Consider the following 16,335-nt stretch of genomic DNA (forward strand, 5'->3'; position numbering starts at 1 on the left):
CCCATCTCTATCCTAAAAAGGAGACTTCATGTTTTTGAAAGGTTTTAGTTGCTACCACAAAAAGTAACGTCTTGTCAGTTTTATCAAGTCCTGTCAGGACCTTACAAGGTTCAGTAAAGTCATCTCTTATTCTTCTAAACTCAATTAGGTGTGGACCCAACCTATTCAACCATTTTTCATAAGTCCTTCATTCCAGGAAAAAGTCAAATGTCCTTCTCTGCACGGTTTCTGGTGCAGTTATAGTGAAAGTGTGCACATACAATCACATCTTTATTGAACAGATTTCCACTGGGCAACATCTATTTAACATTCTCCATGTCATTATTATTTGGTGCTCAAATGACCAATGGGAAAGATCAAAGGTCTCAATGAGACTCTCACCACAATGATACATGTTAAGATGACAGCATGTGCCTACCTTCAAATTGCAACTCTATAGAAATCCCATTTCCAAGTCCCTTCTGTTCATTTACCAGGAGATAATAGGACCATTTACAAGAATATACTAAAATCAAAGGTCTGAAACTCATACCACACAGGGTAAATATTTTCAAACTCTTTTCTGTTTGTGATTCAATTTTGGCAATTTCTAAATATGCCACTAATGCAATGGAGATACGGTTAGATGCAGTGTGAATTTAAATACAAAAACAACTTACATTTTTATCGTGTTTTTCACATCCTTGGGACATCCCAGCGTGTTTCACAGGTAATTCTTCACGTTTTTAATTTGAAACTGCAAGCATTTTGTTGAGCAGGAATGATAAATCTGCAAATATAAATGGATTTCACAAGTTACACTTTTCATGAAATTGTATGAGAAAGGTCACGCACAATTTATTATGTTGTAACTAATCTTGGGTTATTAAACAGATCTGCACAGACCCACAGACCTGGACAGATTTCACTGTGAGAAGGTTTTTGCCACCTTATTTTCAGGTTTATTTGCAAACAATTACATACTGGTTTGCAAATCATAAACAACAACAAAAACAGAAGCTGTTGGAAAAGCAAAGCAGGTCTGGCAGCACCTGTGAAGAGAAATCAAAGTTAACGTTTCAGGTTTGGTGACTCTTCCTTCACTTATTTTTAAATTTTACAGCATCTACAGTTTTTTTGGTTTTTATTTGGTTTGCAAATCCTGTTTTTGAAATTTGCAGTTAGACTTTTAAGCTGTTAAATAAACATTTGAGGTCTTTGGGTTTATAGATAGCAGCACAGTGCACTCCAAACGATCATAACTCATTTATACACAACTCAATACTTCAAAAACAGCTGAAAGGAACCAGCAAAGGAGTGAAAAGTGGAAAAAGAAGTCACCAAGTATAAGTGATGCTGTAGCTCTCCAGGAATCGGAGAACTGTAGCTTCCTTCTGGGACTTGGCACTCCAGCCTGATGGATTCAGCGCCCATTAGGTTGTTTTAGTTAGTATCAGTCTACCTACACCACGGGTTGTATAGGAACAGAGATTAAACAGTCAAGTTATCTAACTTTGAACAAAACTCCAAAATCCGTCACCGCTGCTTATCATCTCCACAAGAGATCAGGGGGAGGTTAAAACACTGCAGACTGGGCTCGGAGGAATGAGCATCTATCTGATGCAAAGACTGGCAGTCACCCAAGACTGACACTTATGTTGCAAAATATAAATTAAGCACAAAGATAACTTATGTAGATGGGAGGGATAAATTATTCTGCATTCAGGAAATAGTAATTTATTACTATTGTTCAATTATGGATGGCAAAAAAAAATTGTAATTAGTCACACGAGCATAATTATACACAGATGTTTCCATATGCAAAAAAGCAAGCTGGCCACAGAGCATGGCACAGCTGCTTTCAACAGGGCAACCAGTTGGCAGAGTAATAGTTGCTGGATGGTGGGCGCTTCAGGACCTGTACTGACAGCAAAAGACATTACTATAAAAGGTATTTTGTGACTGCCAGTTTAGTTTGGATAGAGCAGGGTTTTACAACACAGGGTAAACCCCCATGTTGACTTAAACCTGCAACACAGAAAAGAGATATAACCCTTGCTGTAATCTGTTGAAATTTGAGAGACAAAGAATTATTCCCAAAAGTGATTATTTAAGGGAAAAATTAACAACTTTATTTTTTAAAATCTAACAGAGGATAACTGTTTACAACTCATTCCTCTACCTAGCTCTTACCTTCCCCTCTACAATACTAGTTCGATAAAAACCCCAAATAATATTTACAGAAAAATTTAAATTTCAAAACCAGTCAGCTTTGAATATTCTCTTTGTATCTTCCTCTGTAGATATGCTTTCCAGGTATGTGTTGATGTTTCACTGTGCAAACTCTTCCAGACAGGTACCTCTCAGAGAGTTCTGACTAGCAGCCTACATCAGTTGGTCTTTTGGCAAATTTATTTTTTAGTTTTATGCCCCAAACCATCGGATCATTTCATTGGTCTTAATATTGTCAAAATATGAAATTCGAACATGATTGGAGTTTGGTATTTTGGGGCATAATTTAAACTGATTGGCTAATTTTGAATTTGTTTTTGTCTCATAGCAACCCAGTTACTCTAGGTGGTGGACCAAATGTTACATTGTAAATTCTCCAGGATTCTGTGTGCTTGCTAAGCCCTTCAACTCTCTTAATAGGTACAGTGGCCCTTACACCTTCACAACAAGGGACAGGAATGGTTGTTTGCAGGCTTCTGGATTTAGATGTTTTAGTGAGAACAGAGAAGATACCAAAGTGGGGGGGGTGGCATTGTTATTCAAGCACAGTATCACTGTATTACGGTAGCAGAAAGGACATTTGAGGACTCATCTACTGAGGTAGTATGGGGTGAGATTAGAAACAGAAACGGATAGGTCATCCTGTTGGGAGTTTTCTATAGGCCTCCAAATACTTCCAGAGATGTAGAAGAAAGGATAGCAAAGATAATTCTGTATAGGAGCAAGAGTAACAGGGTAGTTGTTATGGGGGACTTTAACTTTCCAAAAATTGACTGGAAATACTATAGTTGAAGTACTTTAGATGGATCAGTTTTTGTCCAATGTGTGCAGAATGCTTTCCTGACACAGTATGTAGACAAGCCAACAAGGGGCTTGGCTACATTGGATTGGTAATGGGTAACGAACCTGGACAGGTGTTAAATTTGGAGGTAGGTGAGCACTTTGGTGATAGTGACCACAATTCAGTTATGTTTACTTTAGTGATGGAAAGGGATAGGTATATAATGCAGGGCAAGAGTTATTGCTCGGGGAAAGGCAATTGTGATGCGATGAGGCAAGATTTAGGATGCAAAGGATGGGAAGAAAATCGCAGGAGATAGGCATAATTGAAATATGGGCTCAAGGAACAGCTCTACATGTTCTTGATCAGTATGTACCTGGAGGAAGTGGTCAAGAGAGGGAGCCATGGTTGACTAAGGAAGTTGAACGTCTCGTCAAGAGGAAGAAGAAGGCTTATGTTAGGATGAGATGTGAAGACTCAGTCAGAGCACTTCAGAGTTACAAGTTAGCCAGGAAAGACCTAAAGAGAAAGCTAAGAAGAGCCAGGAGGGCACATGAGAGGTCATTGGCAGAGAGGATCAAGGAAAACCCTAATCCTTTCTATAGGTACATCAGGAATAAAAGAATGACTAGAGTAAGATTACGAGCAATCAAGGATAGTAGTGGAAAGTTGTGCATGGAGTCGGAGGAAATAGGGAAAGCGCTAAATGAATATTTTTCATCAGTATTCACACTGTAAAAAGACAATGTTATCAAAGAGAATATTGAGATAAAGGCTACTAGACTAGACGGGATTGAGCTTCACAAGGAGGTGCTACCAATTCTGCAAAGTGTGAAAATAGATAAATCCGCTGGGCCGGTGGGGATTTATCCTAGGATTCTCTGGGAAGCCAGGGAGGAGATTGCAGAGCCTTTGACTTTGATCTTTATGTCATCATTGTCTACAGGAATAATGCCAGCAGACTGGAGGATAGCAAATGTTGTCCCGTTGTTCGAGAGTAGTAGGGGCTTGGAATGCACTGCCTGCAACAGGAGTCGACTCGCTAACTTTAATGTCATTTAAATGGTCTTTGGATAAGCATATGGGTGAAAATGGAATAGTGTAGGATAGATAGGTTTCAGATTGGTTCCACATGTCGTTGTAACATCAAGGGTCAAAGGACCTGTACTGCGTTGTCATGTTCTATGTTCGAAGTTTGAAAAGACTGCCCTTCCTTCACAAACCAAGGCTCAACTGTCTTGATTCATGGAAAGAAAATATAAAGTATAAACTGGAAAACAATGGAATAAAACAAAAGGGCAACTGTCTGCACAAGAATATTCCAGCTCCTCTTGTATTTAGTGGCACTTCTGATGTACTTTCCGTGGGTTAAATGATTCAAAACCATCCAAAGAAAATTAATAGAACTAGATGACTCGTTGTAAATATAAAAAGCTCTCTTTGATTATTTCACCTCAGCGCAACATTATTGGTCAACTGGTTAACGATAACAAAGCTCACAAATACTTTATTGAAAACCACTGATGGAAATCGAATGGAACACAAAGACTGGAGATGGGATGCTGGGAAGGGCAGACTTCATAATTAGCCACCTTCCAATCTTATACACTATTTCAATTACTGAAGAACAATGAAATAGCGTTTTTGAGCAATGTATTTATACCTCCATATGTACAACATTATTGGATTATACTCCCATCAATTCCAGTCAGGCTTACAATCATGCATCTCCAGTACCAAACATTCAGAGAGTTTTGAAGGCCAGGGTTGATTTTCAGATTTGTCAGAGATTTTTACATCAAATGTCAGTGTAAGATTTGTTAGGATACTCTCAAAATTTGGACAAAATTATACAAAGCATCGCATTTCCTGACTCCATTGAGCATAAAAATGTCAAGGGCTGGAGAACCAGAAAAAATAAAGACCAACATCCCCAGGAACCAGCTATTAGTTGGCTGGAGGTTGTGATTCCAACCTTCTGGATCAGGTGCTCCTGCCTCAAATATACTAGACAATCGGAGGTGTTGGTTCCTTTCAATATGATTGGTGTCTTTCCAATGAAGTGGTGGTAATGGCCAATTAAATGGTAGGAGACTGGAATCTGAGCGACTATGAATGGGACAGCCGGAGGATAAGGTGGTCAATGCTTAGGGATGGGGAAGGTGGGGATCTCTTTGTAGCCCAAATCGTCTACCTGATCACTAGCCATATGCACAAGAAAAGCTACTAAGCTGGTCTTTCACTGTGTGACACTCCCACTGTCCATCAAAAAACTATACGAATGAGATAAGGCCTCTACTCATTGTCCACTTCACAGCTTCAATTGGCACTCTGTCATTCTATCCAGTCATTGGTATAACTGCGGTGGGATTGGGAGCAGGCAGCGAGGCATTGGACAGACCAATGTGTTGGTGTAGAAGGGTATAATGCTGCCCTATATCAAAGTGGCAGGAGAAAAGACTGATCACTATCGCCTGTCCTCATTTATTTAATCGCTTCATCACTGATGTATGGTCTCAACAGAGATAAACTGAGAGAATGACTCAGATTCTGAAGGCACCCATTGCTCATCTTAAAGAATGGTGTTCATAAAGAGTTTGTCAGCTGTATTATGTGAACGCTTCCTTCTTCCTGCACAACTGTTTAAAATCAATGACAAATTCAAGAGAATCCATTGGCATCTCTATCAGCAAGGAGCTAAACAACCAGTGTAACTGTAATAAACTAAAACAGCAAGTAGTGGACAAACTCAGCAGGTTGGCACCATCTATGGAGAGAGAAATGGAGTTAATGTTTCAAGTCTAGTGACCCTTCTTCAGAATCAAATTGTGATCACTTATAGTAAAAACCAGAATCACTCGCGTTGAATTTTAATTCACAGACAGCAAGACAAATGCTTAGCTCCTAAGGTAGAAGTTACAATAAAGATAATGGAACCTTAGCAAAATAAAAATAATCATGTTTTATAAAATAATATTCAGTTTTTAATCACTGTGAAGAAATTTGACACTGTACAATAATATAGTGAGCTTTTCAAGGATGCTTAGTTGAAATTCTAAAAGTTCTTGAGTCATTACAAACCCAGTCACACTTTAATCACAAAGAGTAACTTTGGAAACCTAACAGCTTTAAAGTGGAAAAATACTTAATTAATTATTTCAAATGGACCTCCAGTTGTAAAAGCCTCAACAGCATGCATCAAATTGAGAGATGGATTTATAGACGACAATAAATGATAAGTAGTTCTGGATTTCTACTCTGCCTTTTTGAACCACCAAAGATTTTGTCAGTTTCTGTAGAGTAACAATGGTGAATGCCACAATTCTGCTGTTTGTAACTGAATGTCAGATACTGTCTCTACTGTGTCTTGCAAATTTGCTAAAAGTATCACCTCGAACATTTATATTCTGTATGTATCACTTACATTTCATGAACTAGAAGGTTGTGGTGTTTCAAACAAAAAGAGCTTTTATAAGGAGATGTTTACTCTACAAGGCAGCAAGGTTAGACTGAGCGGTTTCCCTCAAAACTGCATGTGAAGTCATCAGAGTGTCACGTGATTGGATTCTTCAAGTGACAGTCCAATAAACGTCCAAATACACAACATCCCGCACCCTTTACATCCTAGTTTTTTGGAATAAAAAAAGTCACAATATTTACAATCATAATTACAACAGTCAGTAGGTGAGACATTCTGGAGGATATCAATGCCTCTGTAGCTGACAATGCACTTCCAGCATCTGTTTATTTTCCTCAGCTTTAATCTCTGATGTTTAAGGTGTGCTTGGGACATCATCTGTCATTGCCTTTTCCTGAGATAACTGAATGTTCCAAGGTTTGCACAACGTTGTGATATTCTCTACTATGTTACTATGTTCTTCTGACGGTCCAGTTACTTTTTTGTTCTTAGGTATATCCACGCTCTATCATTATTGTTCCTGGTACATTCATTCTGGTTGCCAAGAGTAGGTGTGCATGAAAACTGAAAGAACTGCAGATGCTCTAAATCAGATCGGTAGATCTGCACAAATTGTCATATTGCGTTGTCTGCTATCTGTACATTATTGGAAACCAATCCAGTCTGTGCTACAATGACAGGTGGTACCCACTTCTCTCTCCAATTCCTCACCAACACTTGTTGACCTTTTTGGAAAATGCATTGGACCTTGTTCTGTCATTCGGAAAACCTGATTCTGTTGTTTCCTGTCTTGTGTCACGAATGGTTTCAGCAAATCTACTGTTGTGCATACCAAAACCTTACTATGAGCAATGCCAGAGAATTTTGAGTTATCCAGTGGGTTGTGTCCCCGTATGTTAAAAAAAATTCAGCTCAGTCTTTTGAACAGCGATCCTTTCTCTTCAATTACCCTCAAGAAATGTTTCATTGGCTGAACTAACCTTTCTACCAAACCATCTGCATCTGGATGATTAAAGGGGTGATCAGACACATTGAATTCCATTCTGCTTTCGGCATTTTGTAAACTTTGATAAAAACTGTGGACAATTATTACCAAAGTTCTTCAAGATGACCAAATCTGGCAAAAATCTCCCGAATCTTTTAATGGCCTTCTCTCAAGTGCTGGCAATTTCTTGATAGCAATTTCAGGTTATTTAAAATTTATATTGACCATGTGAAAAACATCAAAATATCCAGCATATTCAATGTAAATTATTTGATATGTCCTTTCTGGCCTATTCATAGGTGTAATGGCACTAATGGAGTTAGGTTGTAAATACTTGTGCAAGGTGCACATATTCTCACCTTCACTTCAATTTCAGTCAAGTCCTGACCACTATAGCTGTAGCTATTGCCTTAATTCTGAAATGCTGCAGTAATCTTTGTATTGTTGATTAATACTCATTTCCTTATCTGTAGTGGAATGATGACCTCCTTCCCCAGAGGAGGCATTCTGCATATATAGATCATTTTAGCTCCAATGTAACATGTGGCTTCATTCTGGGGTTGATCTTGCAACAAAGTACCATATCAATCATTTTTGAACTTAGTGATCATTTCTACTGCATTTCCTAACTTGTCCTACCGTTACCAGACTTTTTGCTGCTCATTCAAACTTTCTTCATATATGCATAGTTCATTTCTGATTGGTTTAATGACCTTGATGCAAAAGCTATTGGTTTCCCTTCAACATTGGGTGGTGTGCAAGAAACAACTGTTCCCACTCCATATAGTGGTGTATGGCATGCTATTTGCAACAGTAACTTTGGATCAGAATGAGTCATGTCTTCTGACGTTTTCTATTTGGCAGATGTAAAGGCTCTTTTGCACTGATCTCCCCATTTCTAATTCTTGTTTTGGCATGCTAAATTGAGCAAGGTTTTGGATAAACTAGCCATAGTAGTTCAGCAAGCCCGAAAAGGATCAGAGTTGGCCAACATTTTTAGATGCTGGTGCTTCAGTTATACCTTTTACTTTTAAAGATGGCTTATACAGTTCCTTAGCATCGATGACATAGCCTAACTATTTGATGGAAGATCTAACAAATTCACATTTGTCTTTCCTCATTCTTAGGCCATAATCTTAAAGCCTTACAACAGATAGCATCTCAGTTGTGGGAATGGTCATTTGCATTTCTCCCCATGGCTAAAGTATCATCCAGATAACACTGGACTGCTTCCAATCCACTTAAAATATGATCCATGGCACATTGGAATAACATAGATGTAGATGCAATTCGAAATATAAGTCACCTGTATTTGAATGGTTCTTTGTGTTTCAGTTATCAAGTATTTCTGTAACTCAGGATCTACATTCATCAGGAGATAGGGTTGTCTAAGGTCAATTTTATTGAAAAGCTGATGTCCAACTAGTCCAGCAAATAGGTCATCAATTAAAAGTAAACAATTAATAGTGACCTTAAAATCACTACAGATGCATAATGATGCAACTTTCTTTTGAGCAGTGTAGTAGGTTATCAAAGGATATAGCAAGATATAGATGAGTTGCAGATATAGACGAGTTGCAGATATGGGCGGACAAATGGCAGATGGAGTTTAATCTGGACAAGTGTGAGTTGTTCCACTTGAGGAAATTAACTGTATACTTTTTCTTAACATTTGATGGCAAGACGCTTAACAGCATTGATCTTTAGAGGGACCCTGGGGTCCAAGTCCATAGCTCCCTAAAAGTGGCCACACATATAGATAGGATGGTAAAGAAAGCATAGGGCATACTTGCTTTTATTGGTCCAGACTTTGAGTACAAGAGTTAAGATGTCATATTACAGCTCTATGAAACTATTGTTAGGTCACATTTAGAGTACTGCGTTCAATTCTGGTCACCACATTGCAGGAAGGATGTGGAGGCTTTGGACAGGGCGCAGAAGAGGTTTACCAGGATGCTGCCTAGATTAGAGGGTATGAGCTATAAAGAGAGGCTGAACAGACTGGGGTTGTTTTCTCTGGAGTGGCGGACCCTGAGGGGAGACCTGATACATGTTTATAAAATTATGAGAGGCATAGATATGGTTGACATTCTGAATCTTTTTACTCAGAGTTGAAATACCAGAGGGCATGCATTTAAGGTAAGACGGAAAAGTTCAAATGAGATGTGACGGGCAAGCTTTTTTGCAGAGAGCCTGGAACGCGCTGCCAGGGATAGTAATGGAGGGAGGTATGATAGGGGTGTTTAAGAGGCTTTTAATAAACACATGAATAAACAAGGAATGGAGGAACATGGACCGTGAGCAGAAGTGATTAGTTTAATTTTGCGTCATGTTTGGCACAACATCATGGGCTGAATGGCCTGTTCCTGTGCAGTACTGTTCTATGTTCTATCAGTGTTATGATAGGCATGAATCAACTAGGAGAAAGTGAGGACTGCAGATGCTAGAGATCAGAGCTGAAAAAGGTCAGGCAGCATCCAAGGAGCAGGAGAATCGACATTTCGGGCATAAGCCCTTCTTCAGGAATGACCTGCTGCGCTTTTCCAGCAACACATTTTTCAGCTGTGATAGGCATGACCCAATCACTCACATTTACAGGTTCAAGAACTCCCCTATTAAAGACACTCTCTAATTCTGCCTCAGCTTTTGGTCTGATCACATAATGCACTGAACTAGCCATGTAAAAATTGGCTTGATTCTCTTCTTTAACTTTAAATTTGACAGAGAATTTTCCTTAATTCCCAGATCCTCACTGAAAACTATTGCATGTTTCATTTGAATTTGAGAGAGGTCAGTCTCAGAATATGCAAAGCAATTTAAGCAATTTTCTTCACCAATTAAACTTTTGTTTGACGATGTAAAAGGACAAATCTTCAGATCGACTATATAACTGAACATTAACGTTGATATGGTCACTCAAAAGGCACCACTTGCATAAGAAGACCATAAAAAAGGAAAACAGTAGGCTATTCAGCCTCTCAAGCCTAGTCTGCCATTCAATAGGATTATGGTGGATCTGACAGGCCTTGTGCCCATTTTCCTGCCTTTCCCTATAACAACTGATATGCCTTGTTGAAGCTACTTGAACAACATGGCTCAGGGACAGGCATATTCGGGAACACAAGTCTTCAGTTCTATTGCCAAATGTTGTTGCAGCCCATAGCTTTTGCAGTACCCAGTGATTCCAACATTTGCTTTCTTTAAGTCTAAATTCCTTTCTGTCATCATGACTTCTGGATTGCGTCATCTTTTTAAAAAATTCGTTCAAGGGATATGGGCATTGCTGGCTAGGCCGGCATTTATTGCCTATCTCAACTTGCAGTTAAGAGTCAACCACATTGCTATGGGTCTGGAGGCATATGTAGGCCAGACATATGGATGTCAGCTTCCTTCCATCCAAGATGGGCATTTTCAGCAATCAGCAACTGCAGATTCATTGTCATCATTAAATTTTAATTCCAGAATTTTTTTTAATTAAATCTGCCTTGAAGGGATTTAAACCAAAGTCCCCAGAATATTATTTGGGTTTCTAGTGTAACAGTGCAGCAATAATACCACTCGTCTGTCGCTTTCCCTTAAACCATATTTACTTCATTAAACTTCATTAAAATTGCGACAAACCGAGAGACAGCTTCACTGTCAAGGCAGTTGTATTTGTGGAATCTGACCGTTTAAGCAATCACCAATAGTCTTGGTGGTGATAAATGGTTTAATGGGATTCCTGCTATTCCTTCATAAGGTTTGGAATTCAGCTTCTCTTGCTACACCAGACTCCTTCAGGAGGTTAAACGTTTTTCCCCATAATACTCAGGAACAGAGGGCTGATTATGTCTGCTTCAAGTTTGTTAGCTGGACAATAGATTTTGTGTGGGTTTTCCTGGAGTTTTACCATATGGTCCAACAACACTAAAGTTTCCAACTTTTTAAAATTTCTTTTTATGACGGAAAAGATCTACGTAGTGTGAAAATTTTAGCACAACCTCACATTCACCCATTTAAAACAAAATTATTCCTGAGGCAGCCTGATTTCTTTTTTGAGTCTGCACACGAGCTCAAAACATTTCCATCTGTTTCGGACACTCGTTACCCACAGCATTCCTTCCGGATGGAGCACATGATAAGCTTGTTCAGCACTGTTCGCCTCTTCCTTGGAAGGGATTCCTTTTCTCATGCATGTTGATTGTACCTGTAGTTTGTATTCTCATCACAAGCTTTTTTCTTGTGTTATGCTTCAAGGAGGACTAGGGATACAGTATTGAAAACAACAGGAATTTTTATTAGAAAGGTGTTCTCCCTACAAGACAGCGAGCTAGATTAAATATTTCTTTTCAAAATGACCGATAATGTTATCACTCAAAGTGACAGTCCAACATATTGGCATAAATACACAATTGTCCTATCATAAAATTCATTTAAAATTGTAATTTTTCTCCTCATGCTATGTCTCTGGTTTTTCTTCAATTAATGCCTGTTCATTATCATTGCATTGCCAAGAGTTTCTCTTCATTTATCCATCCATATCGTTCATGCTTTTAAACACTTTTATCTTATCCCCTACTGGCCATAACTGCTTTTAAATAGAACAATCCTATGTGTTCCAGTTTGTTGACAACTGGAAACTCTCATCCCTAAAACCGTTCTAATAAAAATATTCTACATCCTCTTTAAAACCTTGCCATCCTTCCTTAAGTGTTGCCCAGCACTAGTCACAATACTTTAGCTCATATTTAAAAACATTTCCTAACTATGTTTAAATTACATTTTTAGGCGGCCTCAGTCAAAGACTGTATGACCAAATCCTGGGGTGAGCTTGGACCCCAACCATCTGATCCTAAACACAGGGTTGTGTTGAAACCATATACAGCATTGGGCTCTAAATCCTGGGAATCATCAAGGCTCAGCGTAATATTGATGTGTATGAACACTGGTCCCTTCAGGTTTCAGGACAGGTGATTAAGAAAACATACGATATACTTACCCATATTAGTGATGGCATAGGGTTTAAGAGCAGGGAGGTTATGCTGGAGCTGTATAAAATGATGGATAAGCCCCAAAAGAGTACCGGGTGCAGTTCTGGAATCCACATTTTAGGAAGCATGGGGTAACACTGGCAAGGGTGTAGAGGAAATTTATTAGGATGTTGGCTTGGCTGGAGAATTCCAGTTATGAAGAGAGATTGGATAGACTGATAGTTGTTTTCCTTACAGAACAGGAGATTGACAGGGGATATGAGTGAAATGTATAAGATTATGAGGTGCATAAAAAGAGTAGACAGAAGAAACTCCTCCTTGATGGAGGAATCAATTACCAGGGGCATGTATTTAAGGTAAGGGATAGAAGGCTTAGAGGATATGTAAGGAAAAACATTTTTACGCACAGGGTGGTGGGAACCTGGAACTCATTCCCTGTGGTGGTAGAGGCAGAAACCATCATAAACGTCACGTGGCATGGTGGTTCAGTGGTTAACACTGTTGCCTCACAGCACCAGGGACCCAGGTTCGTTTCCCGCCTTGGGCACTGTCTGTGTGGAGTTTGCACATTCTCCCCGTGTCTGCGTGGGTTTCCTGCAGGTGCTCCGGTTTCCTCCCACAGTCCAAAGATGTGCAGGTCAGGTGAATTGGCCATGCTAAATTGCCTGTAGTGCTAGGTGCATTAGTCAGGGGTTGGAATGGGTCTGGCTGGGTTGCTCTTCGGAGAGTCGGTGTGGATTTGTTGGGCCAAAAGGCTTGTTTCCACACTGTAGGTAATCTAATCTAATGTGCACGTGAGATCCCAAGGCAGACAAGGTTGTGGGCCAAGTACTGGAAAATTAGATTAGAATTGTTTCTGACTGGGGTAGACATGATGTACTGAACAACCTTTTTGTCTGTGCTGCAGATTTCTATGTCTCAACAATTATAATTCTAAATCACTCTGACTCAAATTACAACCTTTGAGAATAGCTTAACACAGCTAAATATGCCCTAAATCTTAAAGCATTGATGGTAGTGGTTATATTACTGGGTTAACAGTCCACGGAGCCAGGTTGAAGACTAAGTGCCTGAACTCAAATCCAAGTGTGCAGTGGTGAAATTTAAATTCATGTAATGAAATGCAGTCTGGGAAGAATAATATACACAAGGCTCTCAAAGTCCAATTGATGACTATATTTCAGGGAAATCAGCATTCGTAGCCAGAAGATTGGAAAATATTTTCCTTAGTTGAAACTCATTTTTTTCCCAGCAACTGAGTCTTCATACTAAGAAGATTGGATGATCTTCAAGGAGCATCTCAACTTTTCCACATATTTGATCAGCTTCATGATATTTCTCATTTGACATGCATGGTAAGGATGACCCTATCTCTTTAGAAGCTCCTACAAAGTAGGCAAACTCAGTGGGTGAGCCAGGGAACTTAGCACAGTCAAGCCTAGTTTCAACGTTTGAAGAAGAAAACCCTGTGGTACCTAGTTTCCCAGTCACTGATGCTGCACATTAGGATTCCTCAGATACTCCTCCAGACCAGAGTGAACAGATTTGTTTCATTCAACTGATATATGAGCTAATGGGACAGACAACTCTATTGAAGATTCATCACATGAAGGTACTGAATACATTATGGAACCATCAATTCCCTAACCTGTAGAAGATGGTCATTTTGATAAAGTCCATCTCATAAAACGTTTCTTGTGGAGAATGCTTCATAGCACCAACAACTGTGATTGGGATGGTGTTAACAACAGATTTTTCAGTGCGAGGAACAAAGACTGCAAAGATATTCATTCATATTTCACAGTCCTTCTAGAGGTAGTTAGGAGAATTAAACCGAAGTTCTGTATTCTCCCATCTGATTCAGTCATGTCCTTGGCCTAAACATGACAACACATCTAAACAAAGCTGGAAGTGTCATTGTACTGGTGATGAAGAGAAACGGTGATAACTAGCAATTCTTACTCAATGGTACAGCTTCACCATTTAGCTGTGTTTTGTTGACAATTAAACTTTGTAGCAGAAGGTATTGTGGAAAGGTGCTACAGGATGACACCTATGAATGTGTAAGCACTAAGTCCTTTGTCAAGATCCCACATCAAAGGCTGGTCTACAAAGTCAGCGTTCATGGGATCCAAGGCAATTTGGCAAACTGGATTCAAATTTTGGTTGCAAATAGGATGTGATATGATGGGTACATTGAATAGGGCAATGGCACATAGGATAATCCTGATAAGTATGAAGTGATTCATTTTGGGACGTTTAAGAGGGGAAGGATTTACACAATAAATGGTGGAGTCCATAGGCAGTACTGAGGAACAAGGGGGCTTTAGTGCACAAATTCAGAGATCCCTGAAAGTGTTAGCACAGATAGACAGGTTGGTGAAGGAGATATACAGGATGCTTGCCTTCAATCACTAGGACATAGCATTTAAGAGTAAATAAGCTTTGTGCAACTTTAGAGAGCATTGGTTTGGCCACAGATGGAATACTGTGTGCAGTTCTGGTTGCTGCACTATCGGAGTTTTCCAAGAATGTTGCCTAGGATAGAAAATCTCAGTTATGAGGAGAGACTGGATAGATTGGATTTGTTTTCCCTAGAGGAGAGGAAGCTAAGAGGGGATCTTAGCTATACAAAATTATAAGAGCATAAATATTGTAGATTGTAAGAATCTTTTCTTCATGGCAGATATGTCTAGAATGATGAAATTAGAGTAGCTTAGGACAGATAAATCTGCTACATTATGCTCATCGATACAGTATGAACAAAAACATTTAAAGAAATATCTAGAGATCTGTCTGAGTTTATCTGAACAGAAAAACCCCATACTAAAAGTCTCAGCCCAGTTTCAATTCCCACTATCTCAATCCGCCTCTTTCACTCTGCTCCTTTATTAAAAGACAGAAGATGTTTTATATGTTATTTCTGATGCTCTGCCCTTTTTTTATGGTCATGTTTATTATTTATTTTTTAAAACATAATTTTCTTCACATCTTGTTTTGCTTTTGGAAGTTTAATGTCATGGCTATCCTTATATTTCCAAAGCTTGATCATCAGCTCTTAAGTGAAAAAAGAATGGAATTGTGGCCCCTCATGTATAAAGATTAGACACAAAGTTTACTGTCGATCATCTTTTGCTTGATCTGATCTGGTCACTTTACCACGTGCTGTGTCATCTGTGCTATAGATTGGAGATGTTGGGATTGCTTTCCTTGGAGAGCAGAAAGATGTAACACCTGATAAAGATTTTCAAAATCATGAGAGGGCTAGATAGAGTGGATAGAGAAAGACTGTTGCCATTTGTAATTGACTTGAGAATGACATCTCACAGATATAAAATAATTTGCAAAAGAAGTGCATGGAAAGTGAAAAAAAGCTTTTTCAAGCGTGTTTCAGATTTGGAATGCACTGCTTGGGATTATGTGGGGGCAGGTTCAATTAAGGCATGAGAGAGTGTATTTAAATAATCATTTAAAACTAACTTTATGCAGATTTACAGGAAAAGGCAGAAAATAGTGTTAATTTATGATGCTTATTCAAAGGTAGGGACACGATGGACTGAACAGTCTCATTCTGCATCTTATCTACTCTGCGATTCATTCCTTCATCAAATGACTATGTCTCATTTTCATATTGATGACCCTCAGAAAGCACATCAGTAAAGAGTCATATTGGCGAAATCATGATCCAGTAACATTCCCATTCGGGTAGCTATGTTATCTACACAGTCAATGTTGCTCTGTGCCTTGCCAAAGCCACAAATTTGGCAAATAAAAATGAGTTGCTGATTACTGCTCATGGAGTAAATGCATTGCAAGAAAAGCAACTGTAACTATAAAACACAAGGAGAACAGCAAATATCTGTGATGTTCCTAGTTGCCTCTCTGCATTTTCTTTCCCTGAACCCATTTCAGGCTGAAACCCACACTACTATTTGCAGCAGGAACCTGCTCACGCCACCAGAGTTCTCAG

The 16,335-nt window shown here is 39.1% G+C and overlaps 1 protein-coding gene across 3 annotated transcripts in view; it reads right to left on the reverse strand.

The window, feature by feature from the left end:
* Window positions 1–16,335, reverse strand: part of bcl9 (BCL9 transcription coactivator) — a 249,515-nt gene that overhangs the window by 192,638 nt on the left and 40,542 nt on the right. For all 3 annotated transcript variants that reach the window (XM_060825939.1, XM_060825938.1, XM_060825941.1), the window contains one exon: window positions 660–769. The gene's annotated coding sequence lies outside the window, so the exon portion shown is untranslated. The remainder of the gene's footprint in view (window positions 1–659; window positions 770–16,335) is intronic.

This window comes from Hemiscyllium ocellatum, chromosome 6 (genome assembly GCF_020745735.1).
Source record: "Hemiscyllium ocellatum isolate sHemOce1 chromosome 6, sHemOce1.pat.X.cur, whole genome shotgun sequence".
Classification (NCBI taxonomy): Eukaryota; Metazoa; Chordata; class Chondrichthyes; order Orectolobiformes; family Hemiscylliidae; genus Hemiscyllium; species Hemiscyllium ocellatum.